General features: G+C 35.9%; 15 non-coding genes across 15 annotated transcripts; all 15 read right to left on the bottom strand.

Annotated features, from left to right (window-relative positions):
* Positions 1 to 846: 846 nt before the first annotated feature.
* On the bottom strand, positions 847 to 1039 carry LOC139508431 (U2 spliceosomal RNA). Its single transcript, XR_011661207.1, has one exon. It is a non-coding gene; the product is annotated as a U2 spliceosomal RNA (small nuclear RNA).
* A 988-nt stretch (positions 1040 to 2027) lies between these two features.
* On the bottom strand, positions 2028 to 2220 carry LOC139508429 (U2 spliceosomal RNA). The gene has a single exon (XR_011661205.1). It is a non-coding gene; the product is annotated as a U2 spliceosomal RNA (small nuclear RNA).
* Positions 2221 to 3205: 985 nt separating this feature from the next.
* Positions 3206 to 3398, bottom strand: LOC139508427 (U2 spliceosomal RNA). Its single transcript, XR_011661204.1, has one exon. It is a non-coding gene; the product is annotated as a U2 spliceosomal RNA (small nuclear RNA).
* Positions 3399 to 4384: 986 nt separating this feature from the next.
* On the bottom strand, positions 4385 to 4577 carry LOC139508426 (U2 spliceosomal RNA). Its single transcript, XR_011661203.1, has one exon. It is a non-coding gene; the product is annotated as a U2 spliceosomal RNA (small nuclear RNA).
* Positions 4578 to 5563: 986 nt separating this feature from the next.
* Positions 5564 to 5756, bottom strand: LOC139508425 (U2 spliceosomal RNA). The gene has a single exon (XR_011661202.1). It is a non-coding gene; the product is annotated as a U2 spliceosomal RNA (small nuclear RNA).
* Positions 5757 to 6742: 986 nt separating this feature from the next.
* On the bottom strand, positions 6743 to 6935 carry LOC139508424 (U2 spliceosomal RNA). Its single transcript, XR_011661201.1, has one exon. It is a non-coding gene; the product is annotated as a U2 spliceosomal RNA (small nuclear RNA).
* Positions 6936 to 7921: 986 nt separating this feature from the next.
* On the bottom strand, positions 7922 to 8114 carry LOC139508423 (U2 spliceosomal RNA). The gene has a single exon (XR_011661200.1). It is a non-coding gene; the product is annotated as a U2 spliceosomal RNA (small nuclear RNA).
* A 986-nt stretch (positions 8115 to 9100) lies between these two features.
* LOC139508422 (U2 spliceosomal RNA) lies at positions 9101 to 9293 on the bottom strand. The gene has a single exon (XR_011661198.1). It is a non-coding gene; the product is annotated as a U2 spliceosomal RNA (small nuclear RNA).
* A 986-nt stretch (positions 9294 to 10279) lies between these two features.
* Positions 10280 to 10472, bottom strand: LOC139508421 (U2 spliceosomal RNA). The gene has a single exon (XR_011661197.1). It is a non-coding gene; the product is annotated as a U2 spliceosomal RNA (small nuclear RNA).
* Positions 10473 to 11458: 986 nt separating this feature from the next.
* LOC139508420 (U2 spliceosomal RNA) lies at positions 11459 to 11651 on the bottom strand. Its single transcript, XR_011661196.1, has one exon. It is a non-coding gene; the product is annotated as a U2 spliceosomal RNA (small nuclear RNA).
* Positions 11652 to 12637: 986 nt separating this feature from the next.
* LOC139508419 (U2 spliceosomal RNA) lies at positions 12638 to 12830 on the bottom strand. Its single transcript, XR_011661195.1, has one exon. It is a non-coding gene; the product is annotated as a U2 spliceosomal RNA (small nuclear RNA).
* A 986-nt stretch (positions 12831 to 13816) lies between these two features.
* LOC139508416 (U2 spliceosomal RNA) lies at positions 13817 to 14009 on the bottom strand. Its single transcript, XR_011661193.1, has one exon. It is a non-coding gene; the product is annotated as a U2 spliceosomal RNA (small nuclear RNA).
* Positions 14010 to 14995: 986 nt separating this feature from the next.
* LOC139508415 (U2 spliceosomal RNA) lies at positions 14996 to 15188 on the bottom strand. The gene has a single exon (XR_011661192.1). It is a non-coding gene; the product is annotated as a U2 spliceosomal RNA (small nuclear RNA).
* Positions 15189 to 16174: 986 nt separating this feature from the next.
* Positions 16175 to 16367, bottom strand: LOC139508414 (U2 spliceosomal RNA). Its single transcript, XR_011661191.1, has one exon. It is a non-coding gene; the product is annotated as a U2 spliceosomal RNA (small nuclear RNA).
* Positions 16368 to 17353: 986 nt separating this feature from the next.
* On the bottom strand, positions 17354 to 17546 carry LOC139508413 (U2 spliceosomal RNA). Its single transcript, XR_011661190.1, has one exon. It is a non-coding gene; the product is annotated as a U2 spliceosomal RNA (small nuclear RNA).
* Between the last annotated feature and the right edge of the window lie 984 nt (positions 17547 to 18530).

Below are 18530 nucleotides of genomic sequence, written 5' to 3'. Positions count from 1 at the left end.
AAATACCTGACAGCATGAAACGATTTCTGCATGACAAAACGGGTGTGAAAATAAAAAGCGGCTTGTGAAATACGGCAAGTCGCCAGAATATATTTTTAAACGTATAACATACGTATACGTATTTAATCTTAATCGAACGAAATAACATGATCATGTTGATTCATCCTAGGTCCGACGAACGCAGTTTTTAAAGCCTAGGAAATTTCATTAATCAGAAAATAAATTCAACGCTTTTTCACAATCAGCACGGACTTTTCACTGTCTCGTTTAGTTAACACAAACATAAACAGTTCACCTGTTCTATTTTTTAAAGGAATTGACCGGTACAGCAATTTTTAAATAAATTTCAGAAGGAGGAAAAAACTTACCGGCCGACTGCAGTTTCCATCGTTTGCCCTCGTTCTGAGGCGACGTCGCTATTAACGATGATTGAAACAGTAGAAGGGGACGTAATTCTTTTCCCCGCGTTTTTCCGTAACGCTAAAAATTTATAGAGTTTCTTTTTAGGAACGAGAATACATTAATACACTGACATGTGCTGTTATAAATACAAGCAAGCGACAACAAAAATATTACATTACAAGAAAAGAAAAGAACTTTTTAGAGAACAGACATAAAAAAGAAAAAAAAGAAAATGCAACTTATTTTACATGCACGAGAAGTAGAATGATTTACAACAATGAGTAAAACTATACAATTTACGCAAACTCCTTAAATAAGAAAGATATATAGAAAAAGTACACATGTAGTGCTCAGTGAAAAGCATTAGAGAATATTTTACTGGGGCTGTTTCGCAGGCTATTGAAGGGAAAGCTATTTTTCTATTTTAATTTTCTCCCCAAACAGGGGGAGTGAGCCGATCCTGGAGGTACTGCAATACCAGGCCAACTCGTGGCAAGAGCGGTGCAAGCACCTAACATCTCACCTAGTTGCAAAAATCAGTTTAATATCGAAGTACCCACATGGGGTACGTATCAGATATTAAGCTGATAAGAACAGATACTACACTTTGATCTTAGCCAAAAGGCCGAGAAGCGATACTCAAATCTTTCCGAGTTTCCAAAGCCTACAAATCCTATTTCTTACTCAAACACGGTGTTTTAATTTTAACCAAAGCTACACAAATTTTGCAAATTTATATACAAAAAGCACACGAAACACGAGATCTTGCTTTGCTTCAAATACCTGACAGCATGAAACGATTTCTGCATGACAAAACGGGTGTGAAAATAAAAAGCGGCTTGTGAAATACGGCAAGTCGCCAGAATATATTTTTAAAACGTATAACATACGTATACGTATTTAATCTTAATCGAACGAAATAACATGATCATGTTGATTCATCCTAGGTCCGACGAACGCAGTTTTTAAAGCCTAGGAAATTTCATTAATCAGAAAATAAATTCAACGCTTTTTCACAATCAGCACGGACTTTTCACTGTCTCGTTTAGTTAACACAAACATAAACAGTTCACCTGTTCTATTTTTTAAAGGAATTGACCGGTACAGCAATTTTTAAATAAATTTCAGAAGGAGGAAAAAACTTACCGGCCGACTGCAGTTTCCATCGTTTGCCCTCGTTCTGAGGCGACGTCGCTATTAACGATGATTGAAACAGTAGAAGGGGACGTAATTCTTTTCCCCGCGTTTTTTCCGTAACGCTAAAAATTTATAGAGTTTCTTTTTAGGAACGAGAATACATTAATACACTGACATGTGCTGTTATAAATACAAGCAAGCGACAACAAAAATATTACATTACAAGAAAAGAAAAGAACTTTTTAGAGAACAGACATAAAAAAGAAAAAAAAGAAAATGCAACTTATTTTACATGCACGAGAAGTAGAATGATTTACAACAATGAGTAAAACTATACAATTTACGCAAACTCCTTAAATAAGAAAGATATATAGAAAAAGTACACATGTAGTGCTCAGTGAAAAGCATTAGAGAATATTTTACTGGGGCTGTTTCGCAGGCTATTGAAGGGAAAGCTATTTTTCTATTTTAATTTTCTCCCCAAACAGGGGGAGTGAGCCGATCCTGGAGGTACTGCAATACCAGGCCAACTCGTGGCAAGAGCGGTGCAAGCACCTAACATCTCACCTAGTTGCAAAAATCAGTTTAATATCGAAGTACCCACATGGGGTACGTATCAGATATTAAGCTGATAAGAACAGATACTACACTTTGATCTTAGCCAAAAGGCCGAGAAGCGATACTCAAATCTTTCCGAGTTTCCAAAGCCTACAAATCCTATTTCTTACTCAAACACGGTGTTTTAATTTTAACCAAAGCTACACAAATTTTGCAAATTTATATACAAAAAGCACACGAAACACGAGATCTTGCTTTGCTTCAAATACCTGACAGCATGAAACGATTTCTGCATGACAAAACGGGTGTGAAAATAAAAAGCGGCTTGTGAAATACGGCAAGTCGCCAGAATATATTTTTAAACGTATAACATACGTATACGTATTTAATCTTAATCGAACGAAATAACATGATCATGTTGATTCATCCTAGGTCCGACGAACGCAGTTTTTAAAGCCTAGGAAATTTCATTAATCAGAAAATAAATTCAACGCTTTTTCACAATCAGCACGGACTTTTCACTGTCTCGTTTAGTTAACACAAACATAAACAGTTCACCTGTTCTATTTTTTAAAGGAATTGACCGGTACAGCAATTTTTAAATAAATTTCAGAAGGAGGAAAAAACTTACCGGCCGACTGCAGTTTCCATCGTTTGCCCTCGTTCTGAGGCGACGTCGCTATTAACGATGATTGAAACAGTAGAAGGGGACGTAATTCTTTTCCCCGCGTTTTTCCGTAACGCTAAAAATTTATAGAGTTTCTTTTAGGAACGAGAATACATTAATACACTGACATGTGCTGTTATAAATACAAGCAAGCGACAACAAAAATATTACATTACAAGAAAAGAAAAGAACTTTTTAGAGAACAGACATAAAAAAGAAAAAAAAGAAAATGCAACTTATTTTACATGCACGAGAAGTAGAATGATTTACAACAATGAGTAAAACTATACAATTTACGCAAACTCCTTAAATAAGAAAGATATATAGAAAAAGTACACATGTAGTGCTCAGTGAAAAGCATTAGAGAATATTTTACTGGGGCTGTTTCGCAGGCTATTGAAGGGAAAGCTATTTTTCTATTTTAATTTTCTCCCCAAACAGGGGGAGTGAGCCGATCCTGGAGGTACTGCAATACCAGGCCAACTCGTGGCAAGAGCGGTGCAAGCACCTAACATCTCACCTAGTTGCAAAAATCAGTTTAATATCGAAGTACCCACATGGGGTACGTATCAGATATTAAGCTGATAAGAACAGATACTACACTTTGATCTTAGCCAAAAGGCCGAGAAGCGATACTCAAATCTTTCCGAGTTTCCAAAGCCTACAAATCCTATTTCTTACTCAAACACGGTGTTTTAATTTTAACCAAAGCTACACAAATTTTGCAAATTTATATACAAAAAGCACACGAAACACGAGATCTTGCTTTGCTTCAAATACCTGACAGCATGAAACGATTTCTGCATGACAAAACGGGTGTGAAAATAAAAAGCGGCTTGTGAAATACGGCAAGTCGCCAGAATATATTTTTAAACGTATAACATACGTATACGTATTTAATCTTAATCGAACGAAATAACATGATCATGTTGATTCATCCTAGGTCCGACGAACGCAGTTTTTAAAGCCTAGGAAATTTCATTAATCAGAAAATAAATTCAACGCTTTTTCACAATCAGCACGGACTTTTCACTGTCTCGTTTAGTTAACACAAACATAAACAGTTCACCTGTTCTATTTTTTAAAGGAATTGACCGGTACAGCAATTTTTAAATAAATTTCAGAAGGAGGAAAAAACTTACCGGCCGACTGCAGTTTCCATCGTTTGCCCTCGTTCTGAGGCGACGTCGCTATTAACGATGATTGAAACAGTAGAAGGGGACGTAATTCTTTTCCCCGCGTTTTTCCGTAACGCTAAAAATTTATAGAGTTTCTTTTTAGGAACGAGAATACATTAATACACTGACATGTGCTGTTATAAATACAAGCAAGCGACAACAAAAATATTACATTACAAGAAAAGAAAAGAACTTTTTAGAGAACAGACATAAAAAAGAAAAAAAAGAAAATGCAACTTATTTTACATGCACGAGAAGTAGAATGATTTACAACAATGAGTAAAACTATACAATTTACGCAAACTCCTTAAATAAGAAAGATATATAGAAAAAGTACACATGTAGTGCTCAGTGAAAAGCATTAGAGAATATTTTACTGGGGCTGTTTCGCAGGCTATTGAAGGGAAAGCTATTTTTCTATTTTAATTTTCTCCCCAAACAGGGGGAGTGAGCCGATCCTGGAGGTACTGCAATACCAGGCCAACTCGTGGCAAGAGCGGTGCAAGCACCTAACATCTCACCTAGTTGCAAAAATCAGTTTAATATCGAAGTACCCACATGGGGTACGTATCAGATATTAAGCTGATAAGAACAGATACTACACTTTGATCTTAGCCAAAAGGCCGAGAAGCGATACTCAAATCTTTCCGAGTTTCCAAAGCCTACAAATCCTATTTCTTACTCAAACACGGTGTTTTAATTTTAACCAAAGCTACACAAATTTTGCAAATTTATATACAAAAAGCACACGAAACACGAGATCTTGCTTTGCTTCAAATACCTGACAGCATGAAACGATTTCTGCATGACAAAACGGGTGTGAAAATAAAAAGCGGCTTGTGAAATACGGCAAGTCGCCAGAATATATTTTTAAACGTATAACATACGTATACGTATTTAATCTTAATCGAACGAAATAACATGATCATGTTGATTCATCCTAGGTCCGACGAACGCAGTTTTTAAAGCCTAGGAAATTTCATTAATCAGAAAATAAATTCAACGCTTTTTCACAATCAGCACGGACTTTTCACTGTCTCGTTTAGTTAACACAAACATAAACAGTTCACCTGTTCTATTTTTTAAAGGAATTGACCGGTACAGCAATTTTTAAATAAATTTCAGAAGGAGGAAAAAACTTACCGGCCGACTGCAGTTTCCATCGTTTGCCCTCGTTCTGAGGCGACGTCGCTATTAACGATGATTGAAACAGTAGAAGGGGACGTAATTCTTTTCCCCGCGTTTTTCCGTAACGCTAAAAATTTATAGAGTTTCTTTTTAGGAACGAGAATACATTAATACACTGACATGTGCTGTTATAAATACAAGCAAGCGACAACAAAAATATTACATTACAAGAAAAGAAAAGAACTTTTTAGAGAACAGACATAAAAAAGAAAAAAAAGAAAATGCAACTTATTTTACATGCACGAGAAGTAGAATGATTTACAACAATGAGTAAAACTATACAATTTACGCAAACTCCTTAAATAAGAAAGATATATAGAAAAAGTACACATGTAGTGCTCAGTGAAAAGCATTAGAGAATATTTTACTGGGGCTGTTTCGCAGGCTATTGAAGGGAAAGCTATTTTTCTATTTTAATTTTCTCCCCAAACAGGGGGAGTGAGCCGATCCTGGAGGTACTGCAATACCAGGCCAACTCGTGGCAAGAGCGGTGCAAGCACCTAACATCTCACCTAGTTGCAAAAATCAGTTTAATATCGAAGTACCCACATGGGGTACGTATCAGATATTAAGCTGATAAGAACAGATACTACACTTTGATCTTAGCCAAAAGGCCGAGAAGCGATACTCAAATCTTTCCGAGTTTCCAAAGCCTACAAATCCTATTTCTTACTCAAACACGGTGTTTTAATTTTAACCAAAGCTACACAAATTTTGCAAATTTATATACAAAAAGCACACGAAACACGAGATCTTGCTTTGCTTCAAATACCTGACAGCATGAAACGATTTCTGCATGACAAAACGGGTGTGAAAATAAAAAGCGGCTTGTGAAATACGGCAAGTCGCCAGAATATATTTTTAAACGTATAACATACGTATACGTATTTAATCTTAATCGAACGAAATAACATGATCATGTTGATTCATCCTAGGTCCGACGAACGCAGTTTTTAAAGCCTAGGAAATTTCATTAATCAGAAAATAAATTCAACGCTTTTTCACAATCAGCACGGACTTTTCACTGTCTCGTTTAGTTAACACAAACATAAACAGTTCACCTGTTCTATTTTTTAAAGGAATTGACCGGTACAGCAATTTTTAAATAAATTTCAGAAGGAGGAAAAAACTTACCGGCCGACTGCAGTTTCCATCGTTTGCCCTCGTTCTGAGGCGACGTCGCTATTAACGATGATTGAAACAGTAGAAGGGGACGTAATTCTTTTCCCCGCGTTTTTCCGTAACGCTAAAAATTTATAGAGTTTCTTTTTAGGAACGAGAATACATTAATACACTGACATGTGCTGTTATAAATACAAGCAAGCGACAACAAAAATATTACATTACAAGAAAAGAAAAGAACTTTTTAGAGAACAGACATAAAAAAGAAAAAAAAGAAAATGCAACTTATTTTACATGCACGAGAAGTAGAATGATTTACAACAATGAGTAAAACTATACAATTTACGCAAACTCCTTAAATAAGAAAGATATATAGAAAAAGTACACATGTAGTGCTCAGTGAAAAGCATTAGAGAATATTTTACTGGGGCTGTTTCGCAGGCTATTGAAGGGAAAGCTATTTTTCTATTTTAATTTTCTCCCCAAACAGGGGGAGTGAGCCGATCCTGGAGGTACTGCAATACCAGGCCAACTCGTGGCAAGAGCGGTGCAAGCACCTAACATCTCACCTAGTTGCAAAAATCAGTTTAATATCGAAGTACCCACATGGGGTACGTATCAGATATTAAGCTGATAAGAACAGATACTACACTTTGATCTTAGCCAAAAGGCCGAGAAGCGATACTCAAATCTTTCCGAGTTTCCAAAGCCTACAAATCCTATTTCTTACTCAAACACGGTGTTTTAATTTTAACCAAAGCTACACAAATTTTGCAAATTTATATACAAAAAGCACACGAAACACGAGATCTTGCTTTGCTTCAAATACCTGACAGCATGAAACGATTTCTGCATGACAAAACGGGTGTGAAAATAAAAAGCGGCTTGTGAAATACGGCAAGTCGCCAGAATATATTTTTAAACGTATAACATACGTATACGTATTTAATCTTAATCGAACGAAATAACATGATCATGTTGATTCATCCTAGGTCCGACGAACGCAGTTTTTAAAGCCTAGGAAATTTCATTAATCAGAAAATAAATTCAACGCTTTTTCACAATCAGCACGGACTTTTCACTGTCTCGTTTAGTTAACACAAACATAAACAGTTCACCTGTTCTATTTTTTAAAGGAATTGACCGGTACAGCAATTTTTAAATAAATTTCAGAAGGAGGAAAAAACTTACCGGCCGACTGCAGTTTCCATCGTTTGCCCTCGTTCTGAGGCGACGTCGCTATTAACGATGATTGAAACAGTAGAAGGGGACGTAATTCTTTTCCCCGCGTTTTTCCGTAACGCTAAAAATTTATAGAGTTTCTTTTTAGGAACGAGAATACATTAATACACTGACATGTGCTGTTATAAATACAAGCAAGCGACAACAAAAATATTACATTACAAGAAAAGAAAAGAACTTTTTAGAGAACAGACATAAAAAAGAAAAAAAAGAAAATGCAACTTATTTTACATGCACGAGAAGTAGAATGATTTACAACAATGAGTAAAACTATACAATTTACGCAAACTCCTTAAATAAGAAAGATATATAGAAAAAGTACACATGTAGTGCTCAGTGAAAAGCATTAGAGAATATTTTACTGGGGCTGTTTCGCAGGCTATTGAAGGGAAAGCTATTTTTCTATTTTAATTTTCTCCCCAAACAGGGGGAGTGAGCCGATCCTGGAGGTACTGCAATACCAGGCCAACTCGTGGCAAGAGCGGTGCAAGCACCTAACATCTCACCTAGTTGCAAAAATCAGTTTAATATCGAAGTACCCACATGGGGTACGTATCAGATATTAAGCTGATAAGAACAGATACTACACTTTGATCTTAGCCAAAAGGCCGAGAAGCGATACTCAAATCTTTCCGAGTTTCCAAAGCCTACAAATCCTATTTCTTACTCAAACACGGTGTTTTAATTTTAACCAAAGCTACACAAATTTTGCAAATTTATATACAAAAAGCACACGAAACACGAGATCTTGCTTTGCTTCAAATACCTGACAGCATGAAACGATTTCTGCATGACAAAACGGGTGTGAAAATAAAAAGCGGCTTGTGAAATACGGCAAGTCGCCAGAATATATTTTTAAACGTATAACATACGTATACGTATTTAATCTTAATCGAACGAAATAACATGATCATGTTGATTCATCCTAGGTCCGACGAACGCAGTTTTTAAAGCCTAGGAAATTTCATTAATCAGAAAATAAATTCAACGCTTTTTCACAATCAGCACGGACTTTTCACTGTCTCGTTTAGTTAACACAAACATAAACAGTTCACCTGTTCTATTTTTTAAAGGAATTGACCGGTACAGCAATTTTTAAATAAATTTCAGAAGGAGGAAAAAACTTACCGGCCGACTGCAGTTTCCATCGTTTGCCGTCGTTCTGAGGCGACGTCGCTATTAACGATGATTGAAACAGTAGAAGGGGACGTAATTCTTTTCCCCGCGTTTTTCCGTAACGCTAAAAATTTATAGAGTTTCTTTTTAGGAACGAGAATACATTAATACACTGACATGTGCTGTTATAAATACAAGCAAGCGACAACAAAAATATTACATTACAAGAAAAGAAAAGAACTTTTTAGAGAACAGACATAAAAAAGAAAAAAAAGAAAATGCAACTTATTTTACATGCACGAGAAGTAGAATGATTTACAACAATGAGTAAAACTATACAATTTACGCAAACTCCTTAAATAAGAAAGATATATAGAAAAAGTACACATGTAGTGCTCAGTGAAAAGCATTAGAGAATATTTTACTGGGGCTGTTTCGCAGGCTATTGAAGGGAAAGCTATTTTTCTATTTTAATTTTCTCCCCAAACAGGGGGAGTGAGCCGATCCTGGAGGTACTGCAATACCAGGCCAACTCGTGGCAAGAGCGGTGCAAGCACCTAACATCTCACCTAGTTGCAAAAATCAGTTTAATATCGAAGTACCCACATGGGGTACGTATCAGATATTAAGCTGATAAGAACAGATACTACACTTTGATCTTAGCCAAAAGGCCGAGAAGCGATACTCAAATCTTTCCGAGTTTCCAAAGCCTACAAATCCTATTTCTTACTCAAACACGGTGTTTTAATTTTAACCAAAGCTACACAAATTTTGCAAATTTATATACAAAAAGCACACGAAACACGAGATCTTGCTTTGCTTCAAATACCTGACAGCATGAAACGATTTCTGCATGACAAAACGGGTGTGAAAATAAAAAGCGGCTTGTGAAATACGGCAAGTCGCCAGAATATATTTTTAAACGTATAACATACGTATACGTATTTAATCTTAATCGAACGAAATAACATGATCATGTTGATTCATCCTAGGTCCGACGAACGCAGTTTTTAAAGCCTAGGAAATTTCATTAATCAGAAAATAAATTCAACGCTTTTTCACAATCAGCACGGACTTTTCACTGTCTCGTTTAGTTAACACAAACATAAACAGTTCACCTGTTCTATTTTTTAAAGGAATTGACCGGTACAGCAATTTTTAAATAAATTTCAGAAGGAGGAAAAAACTTACCGGCCGACTGCAGTTTCCATCGTTTGCCCTCGTTCTGAGGCGACGTCGCTATTAACGATGATTGAAACAGTAGAAGGGGACGTAATTCTTTTCCCCGCGTTTTTCCGTAACGCTAAAAATTTATAGAGTTTCTTTTTAGGAACGAGAATACATTAATACACTGACATGTGCTGTTATAAATACAAGCAAGCGACAACAAAAATATTACATTACAAGAAAAGAAAAGAACTTTTTAGAGAACAGACATAAAAAAGAAAAAAAAGAAAATGCAACTTATTTTACATGCACGAGAAGTAGAATGATTTACAACAATGAGTAAAACTATACAATTTACGCAAACTCCTTAAATAAGAAAGATATATAGAAAAAGTACACATGTAGTGCTCAGTGAAAAGCATTAGAGAATATTTTACTGGGGCTGTTTCGCAGGCTATTGAAGGGAAAGCTATTTTTCTATTTTAATTTTCTCCCCAAACAGGGGGAGTGAGCCGATCCTGGAGGTACTGCAATACCAGGCCAACTCGTGGCAAGAGCGGTGCAAGCACCTAACATCTCACCTAGTTGCAAAAATCAGTTTAATATCGAAGTACCCACATGGGGTACGTATCAGATATTAAGCTGATAAGAACAGATACTACACTTTGATCTTAGCCAAAAGGCCGAGAAGCGATACTCAAATCTTTCCGAGTTTCCAAAGCCTACAAATCCTATTTCTTACTCAAACACGGTGTTTTAATTTTAACCAAAGCTACACAAATTTTGCAAATTTATATACAAAAAGCACACGAAACACGAGATCTTGCTTTGCTTCAAATACCTGACAGCATGAAACGATTTCTGCATGACAAAACGGGTGTGAAAATAAAAAGCGGCTTGTGAAATACGGCAAGTCGCCAGAATATATTTTTAAACGTATAACATACGTATACGTATTTAATCTTAATCGAACGAAATAACATGATCATGTTGATTCATCCTAGGTCCGACGAACGCAGTTTTTAAAGCCTAGGAAATTTCATTAATCAGAAAATAAATTCAACGCTTTTTCACAATCAGCACGGACTTTTCACTGTCTCGTTTAGTTAACACAAACATAAACAGTTCACCTGTTCTATTTTTTAAAGGAATTGACCGGTACAGCAATTTTTAAATAAATTTCAGAAGGAGGAAAAAACTTACCGGCCGACTGCAGTTTCCATCGTTTGCCCTCGTTCTGAGGCGACGTCGCTATTAACGATGATTGAAACAGTAGAAGGGGACGTAATTCTTTTCCCCGCGTTTTTCCGTAACGCTAAAAATTTATAGAGTTTCTTTTTAGGAACGAGAATACATTAATACACTGACATGTGCTGTTATAAATACAAGCAAGCGACAACAAAAATATTACATTACAAGAAAAGAAAAGAACTTTTTAGAGAACAGACATAAAAAAGAAAAAAAAGAAAATGCAACTTATTTTACATGCACGAGAAGTAGAATGATTTACAACAATGAGTAAAACTATACAATTTACGCAAACTCCTTAAATAAGAAAGATATATAGAAAAAGTACACATGTAGTGCTCAGTGAAAAGCATTAGAGAATATTTTACTGGGGCTGTTTCGCAGGCTATTGAAGGGAAAGCTATTTTTCTATTTTAATTTTCTCCCCAAACAGGGGGAGTGAGCCGATCCTGGAGGTACTGCAATACCAGGCCAACTCGTGGCAAGAGCGGTGCAAGCACCTAACATCTCACCTAGTTGCAAAAATCAGTTTAATATCGAAGTACCCACATGGGGTACGTATCAGATATTAAGCTGATAAGAACAGATACTACACTTTGATCTTAGCCAAAAGGCCGAGAAGCGATACTCAAATCTTTCCGAGTTTCCAAAGCCTACAAATCCTATTTCTTACTCAAACACGGTGTTTTAATTTTAACCAAAGCTACACAAATTTTGCAAATTTATATACAAAAAGCACACGAAACACGAGATCTTGCTTTGCTTCAAATACCTGACAGCATGAAACGATTTCTGCATGACAAAACGGGTGTGAAAATAAAAAGCGGCTTGTGAAATACGGCAAGTCGCCAGAATATATTTTTAAACGTATAACATACGTATACGTATTTAATCTTAATCGAACGAAATAACATGATCATGTTGATTCATCCTAGGTCCGACGAACGCAGTTTTTAAAGCCTAGGAAATTTCATTAATCAGAAAATAAATTCAACGCTTTTTCACAATCAGCACGGACTTTTCACTGTCTCGTTTAGTTAACACAAACATAAACAGTTCACCTGTTCTATTTTTTAAAGGAATTGACCGGTACAGCAATTTTTAAATAAATTTCAGAAGGAGGAAAAAACTTACCGGCCGACTGCAGTTTCCATCGTTTGCCCTCGTTCTGAGGCGACGTCGCTATTAACGATGATTGAAACAGTAGAAGGGGACGTAATTCTTTTCCCCGCGTTTTTCCGTAACGCTAAAAATTTATAGAGTTTCTTTTTAGGAACGAGAATACATTAATACACTGACATGTGCTGTTATAAATACAAGCAAGCGACAACAAAAATATTACATTACAAGAAAAGAAAAGAACTTTTTAGAGAACAGACATAAAAAAGAAAAAAAAGAAAATGCAACTTATTTTACATGCACGAGAAGTAGAATGATTTACAACAATGAGTAAAACTATACAATTTACGCAAACTCCTTAAATAAGAAAGATATATAGAAAAAGTACACATGTAGTGCTCAGTGAAAAGCATTAGAGAATATTTTACTGGGGCTGTTTCGCAGGCTATTGAAGGGAAAGCTATTTTTCTATTTTAATTTTCTCCCCAAACAGGGGGAGTGAGCCGATCCTGGAGGTACTGCAATACCAGGCCAACTCGTGGCAAGAGCGGTGCAAGCACCTAACATCTCACCTAGTTGCAAAAATCAGTTTAATATCGAAGTACCCACATGGGGTACGTATCAGATATTAAGCTGATAAGAACAGATACTACACTTTGATCTTAGCCAAAAGGCCGAGAAGCGATACTCAAATCTTTCCGAGTTTCCAAAGCCTACAAATCCTATTTCTTACTCAAACACGGTGTTTTAATTTTAACCAAAGCTACACAAATTTTGCAAATTTATATACAAAAAGCACACGAAACACGAGATCTTGCTTTGCTTCAAATACCTGACAGCATGAAACGATTTCTGCATGACAAAACGGGTGTGAAAATAAAAAGCGGCTTGTGAAATACGGCAAGTCGCCAGAATATATTTTTAAACGTATAACATACGTATACGTATTTAATCTTAATCGAACGAAATAACATGATCATGTTGATTCATCCTAGGTCCGACGAACGCAGTTTTTAAAGCCTAGGAAATTTCATTAATCAGAAAATAAATTCAACGCTTTTTCACAATCAGCACGGACTTTTCACTGTCTCGTTTAGTTAACACAAACATAAACAGTTCACCTGTTCTATTTTTTAAAGGAATTGACCGGTACAGCAATTTTTAAATAAATTTCAGAAGGAGGAAAAAACTTACCGGCCGACTGCAGTTTCCATCGTTTGCCCTCGTTCTGAGGCGACGTCGCTATTAACGATGATTGAAACAGTAGAAGGGGACGTAATTCTTTTCCCCGCGTTTTTCCGTAACGCTAAAAATTTATAGAGTTTCTTTTTAGGAACGAGAATACATTAATACACTGACATGTGCTGTTATAAATACAAGCAAGCGACAACAAAAATATTACATTACAAGAAAAGAAAAGAACTTTTTAGAGAACAGACATAAAAAAGAAAAAAAAGAAAATGCAACTTATTTTACATGCACGAGAAGTAGAATGATTTACAACAATGAGTAAAACTATACAATTTACGCAAACTCCTTAAATAAGAAAGATATATAGAAAAAGTACACATGTAGTGCTCAGTGAAAAGCATTAGAGAATATTTTACTGGGGCTGTTTCGCAGGCTATTGAAGGGAAAGCTATTTTTCTATTTTAATTTTCTCCCCAAACAGGGGGAGTGAGCCGATCCTGGAGGTACTGCAATACCAGGCCAACTCGTGGCAAGAGCGGTGCAAGCACCTAACATCTCACCTAGTTGCAAAAATCAGTTTAATATCGAAGTACCCACATGGGGTACGTATCAGATATTAAGCTGATAAGAACAGATACTACACTTTGATCTTAGCCAAAAGGCCGAGAAGCGATACTCAAATCTTTCCGAGTTTCCAAAGCCTACAAATCCTATTTCTTACTCAAACACGGTGTTTTAATTTTAACCAAAGCTACACAAATTTTGCAAATTTATATACAAAAAGCACACGAAACACGAGATCTTGCTTTGCTTCAAATACCTGACAGCATGAAACGATTTCTGCATGACAAAACGGGTGTGAAAATAAAAAGCGGCTTGTGAAATACGGCAAGTCGCCAGAATATATTTTTAAACGTATAACATACGTATACGTATTTAATCTTAATCGAACGAAATAACATGATCATGTTGATTCATCCTAGGTCCGACGAACGCAGTTTTTAAAGCCTAGGAAATTTCATTAATCAGAAAATAAATTCAACGCTTTTTCACAATCAGCACGGACTTTTCACTGTCTCGTTTAGTTAACACAAACATAAACAGTTCACCTGTTCTATTTTTTAAAGGAATTGACCGGTACAGCAATTTTTAAATAAATTTCAGAAGGAGGAAAAAACTTACCGGCCGACTGCAGTTTCCATCGTTTGCCCTCGTTCTGAGGCGACGTCGCTATTAACGATGATTGAAACAGTAGAAGGGGACGTAATTCTTTTCCCCGCGTTTTTCCGTAACGCTAAAAATTTATAGAGTTTCTTTTTAGGAACGAGAATACATTAATACACTGACATGTGCTGTTATAAATACAAGCAAGCGACAACAAAAATATTACATTACAAGAAAAGAAAAGAACTTTTTAGAGAACAGACATAAAAAAGAAAAAAAAGAAAATGCAACTTATTTTACATGCACGAGAAGTAGAATGATTTACAACAATGAGTAAAACTATACAATTTACGCAAACTCCTTAAATAAGAAAGATATATAGAAAAAGTACACATGTAGTGCTCAGTGAAAAGCATTAGAGAATATTTTACTGGGGCTGTTTCGCAGGCTATTGAAGGGAAAGCTATTTTTCTATTTTAATTTTCTCCCCAAACAGGGGGAGTGAGCCGATCCTGGAGGTACTGCAATACCAGGCCAACTCGTGGCAAGAGCGGTGCAAGCACCTAACATCTCACCTAGTTGCAAAAATCAGTTTAATATCGAAGTACCCACATGGGGTACGTATCAGATATTAAGCTGATAAGAACAGATACTACACTTTGATCTTAGCCAAAAGGCCGAGAAGCGATACTCAAATCTTTCCGAGTTTCCAAAGCCTACAAATCCTATTTCTTACTCAAACACGGTGTTTTAATTTTAACCAAAGCTACACAAATTTTGCAAATTTATATACAAAAAGCACACGAAACACGAGATCTTGCTTTGCTTCAAATACCTGACAGCATGAAACGATTTCTGCATGACAAAACGGGTGTGAAAATAAAAAGCGGCTTGTGAAATACGGCAAGTCGCCAGAATATATTTTTAAACGTATAACATACGTATACGTATTTAATCTTAATCGAACGAAATAACATGATCATGTTGATTCATCCTAGGTCCGACGAACGCAGTTTTTAAAGCCTAGGAAATTTCATTAATCAGAAAATAAATTCAACGCTTTTTCACAATCAGCACGGACTTTTCACTGTCTCGTTTAGTTAACACAAACATAAACAGTTCACCTGTTCTATTTTTTAAAGGAATTGACCGGTACAGCAATTTTTAAATAAATTTCAGAAGGAGGAAAAAACTTACCGGCCGACTGCAGTTTCCATCGTTTGCCCTCGTTCTGAGGCGACGTCGCTATTAACGATGATTGAAACAGTAGAAGGGGACGTAATTCTTTTCCCCGCGTTTTTCCGTAACGCTAAAAATTTATAGAGTTTCTTTTTAGGAACGAGAATACATTAATACACTGACATGTGCTGTTATAAATACAAGCAAGCGACAACAAAAATATTACATTACAAGAAAAGAAAAGAACTTTTTAGAGAACAGACATAAAAAAGAAAAAAAAGAAAATGCAACTTATTTTACATGCACGAGAAGTAGAATGATTTACAACAATGAGTAAAACTATACAATTTACGCAAACTCCTTAAATAAGAAAGATATATAGAAAAAGTACACATGTAGTGCTCAGTGAAAAGCATTAGAGAATATTTTACTGGGGCTGTTTCGCAGGCTATTGAAGGGAAAGCTATTTTTCTATTTTAATTTTCTCCCCAAACAGGGGGAGTGAGCCGATCCTGGAGGTACTGCAATACCAGGCCAACTCGTGGCAAGAGCGGTGCAAGCACCTAACATCTCACCTAGTTGCAAAAATCAGTTTAATATCGAAGTACCCACATGGGGTACGTATCAGATATTAAGCTGATAAGAACAGATACTACACTTTGATCTTAGCCAAAAGGCCGAGAAGCGATACTTAAATCTTTCCGAGTTTCCAAAGCCTACAAATCCTATTTCTTACTCAAACACGGTGTTTTAATTTTAACCAAAGCTACACAAATTTTGCAAATTTATATACAAAAAGCACACGAAACACGAGATCTTGCTTTGCTTCAAATACCTGACAGCATGAAACGATTTCTGCATGACAAAACGGGTGTGAAAATAAAAAGCGGCTTGTGAAATACGGCAAGTCGCCAGAATATATTTTTAAACGTATAACATACGTATACGTATTTAATCTTAATCGAACGAAATAACATGATCATGTTGATTCATCCTAGGTCCGACGAACGCAGTTTTTAAAGCCTAGGAAATTTCATTAATCAGAAAATAAATTCAACGCTTTTTCACAATCAGCACGGACTTTTCACTGTCTCGTTTAGTTAACACAAACATAAACAGTTCACCTGTTCTATTTTTTAAAGGAATTGACCGGTACAGCAATTTTTAAATAAATTTCAGAAGGAGGAAAAAACTTACCGGCCGACTGCAGTTTCCATCGTTTGCCCTCGTTCTGAGGCGACGTCGCTATTAACGATGATTGAAACAGTAGAAGGGGACGTAATTCTTTTCCCCGCGTTTTTCCGTAACGCTAAAAATTTATAGAGTTTCTTTTTAGGAACGAGAATACATTAATACACTGACATGTGCTGTTATAAATACAAGCAAGCGACAACAAAAATATTACATTACAAGAAAAGAAAAGAACTTTTTAGAGAACAGACATAAAAAAGAAAAAAAAGAAAATGCAACTTATTTTACATGCACGAGAAGTAGAATGATTTACAACAATGAGTAAAACTATACAATTTACGCAAACTCCTTAAATAAGAAAGATATATAGAAAAAGTACACATGTAGTGCTCAGTGAAAAGCATTAGAGAATATTTTACTGGGGCTGTTTCGCAGGCTATTGAAGGGAAAGCTATTTTTCTATTTTAATTTTCTCCCCAAACAGGGGGAGTGAGCCGATCCTGGAGGTACTGCAATACCAGGCCAACTCGTGGCAAGAGCGGTGCAAGCACCTAACATCTCACCTAGTTGCAAAAATCAGTTTAATATCGAAGTACCCACATGGGGTACGTATCAGATATTAAGCTGATAAGAACAGATACTACACTTTGATCTTAGCCAAAAGGCCGAGAAGCGATACTCAAATCTTTCCGAGTTTCCAAAGCCTACAAATCCTATTTCTTACTCAAACACGGTGTTTTAATTTTAACCAAAGCTACACAAATTTTGCAAATTTATATACAAAAAGCACACGAAACACGAGATCTTGCTTTGCTTCAAATACCTGACAGCATGAAACGATTTCTGCATGACAAAACGGGTGTGAAAATAAAAAGCGGCTTGTGAAATACGGCAAGTCGCCAGAATATATTTTTAAACGTATAACATACGTATACGTATTTAATCTTAATCGAACGAAATAACATGATCATGTTGATTCATCCTAGGTCCGACGAACGCAGTTTTTAAAGCCTAGGAAATTTCATTAATCAGAAAATAAATTCAACGCTTTTTCACAATCAGCACGGACTTTTCACTGTCTCGTTTAGTTAACACAAACATAAACAGTTCACCTGTTCTATTTTTTAAAGGAATTGACCGGTACAGCAATTTTTAAATAAATTTCAGAAGGAGGAAAAAACTTACCGGCCGACTGCAGTTTCCATCGTTTGCCCTCGTTCTGAGGCGACGTCGCTATTAACGATGATTGAAACAGTAGAAGGGGACGTAATTCTTTTCCCCGCGTTTTTCCGTAACGCTAAAAATTTATAGAGTTTCTTTTTAGGAACGAGAATACATTAATACACTGACATGTGCTGTTATAAATACAAGCAAGCGACAACAAAAATATTACATTACAAGAAAAGAAAAGAACTTTTTAGAGAACAGACATAAAAAAGAAAAAAAAGAAAATGCAACTTATTTTACATGCACGAGAAGTAGAATGATTTACAACAATGAGTAAAACTATACAATTTACGCAAACTCCTTAAATAAGAAAGATATATAGAAAAAGTACACATGTAGTGCTCAGTGAAAAGCATTAGAGAATATTTTACTGGGGCTGTTTCGCAGGCTATTGAAGGGAAAGCTATTTTTCTATTTTAATTTTCTCCCCAAAC

This window comes from Mytilus edulis, unplaced genomic scaffold (assembly GCF_963676685.1).
Source record: "Mytilus edulis unplaced genomic scaffold, xbMytEdul2.2 SCAFFOLD_307, whole genome shotgun sequence".
NCBI lineage: Eukaryota > Metazoa > Mollusca > Bivalvia > Mytilida > Mytilidae > Mytilus > Mytilus edulis.
Note: the sequence above shows the minus strand (reverse complement) of the source record. Positions and strands in the feature narration are given on the sequence as shown.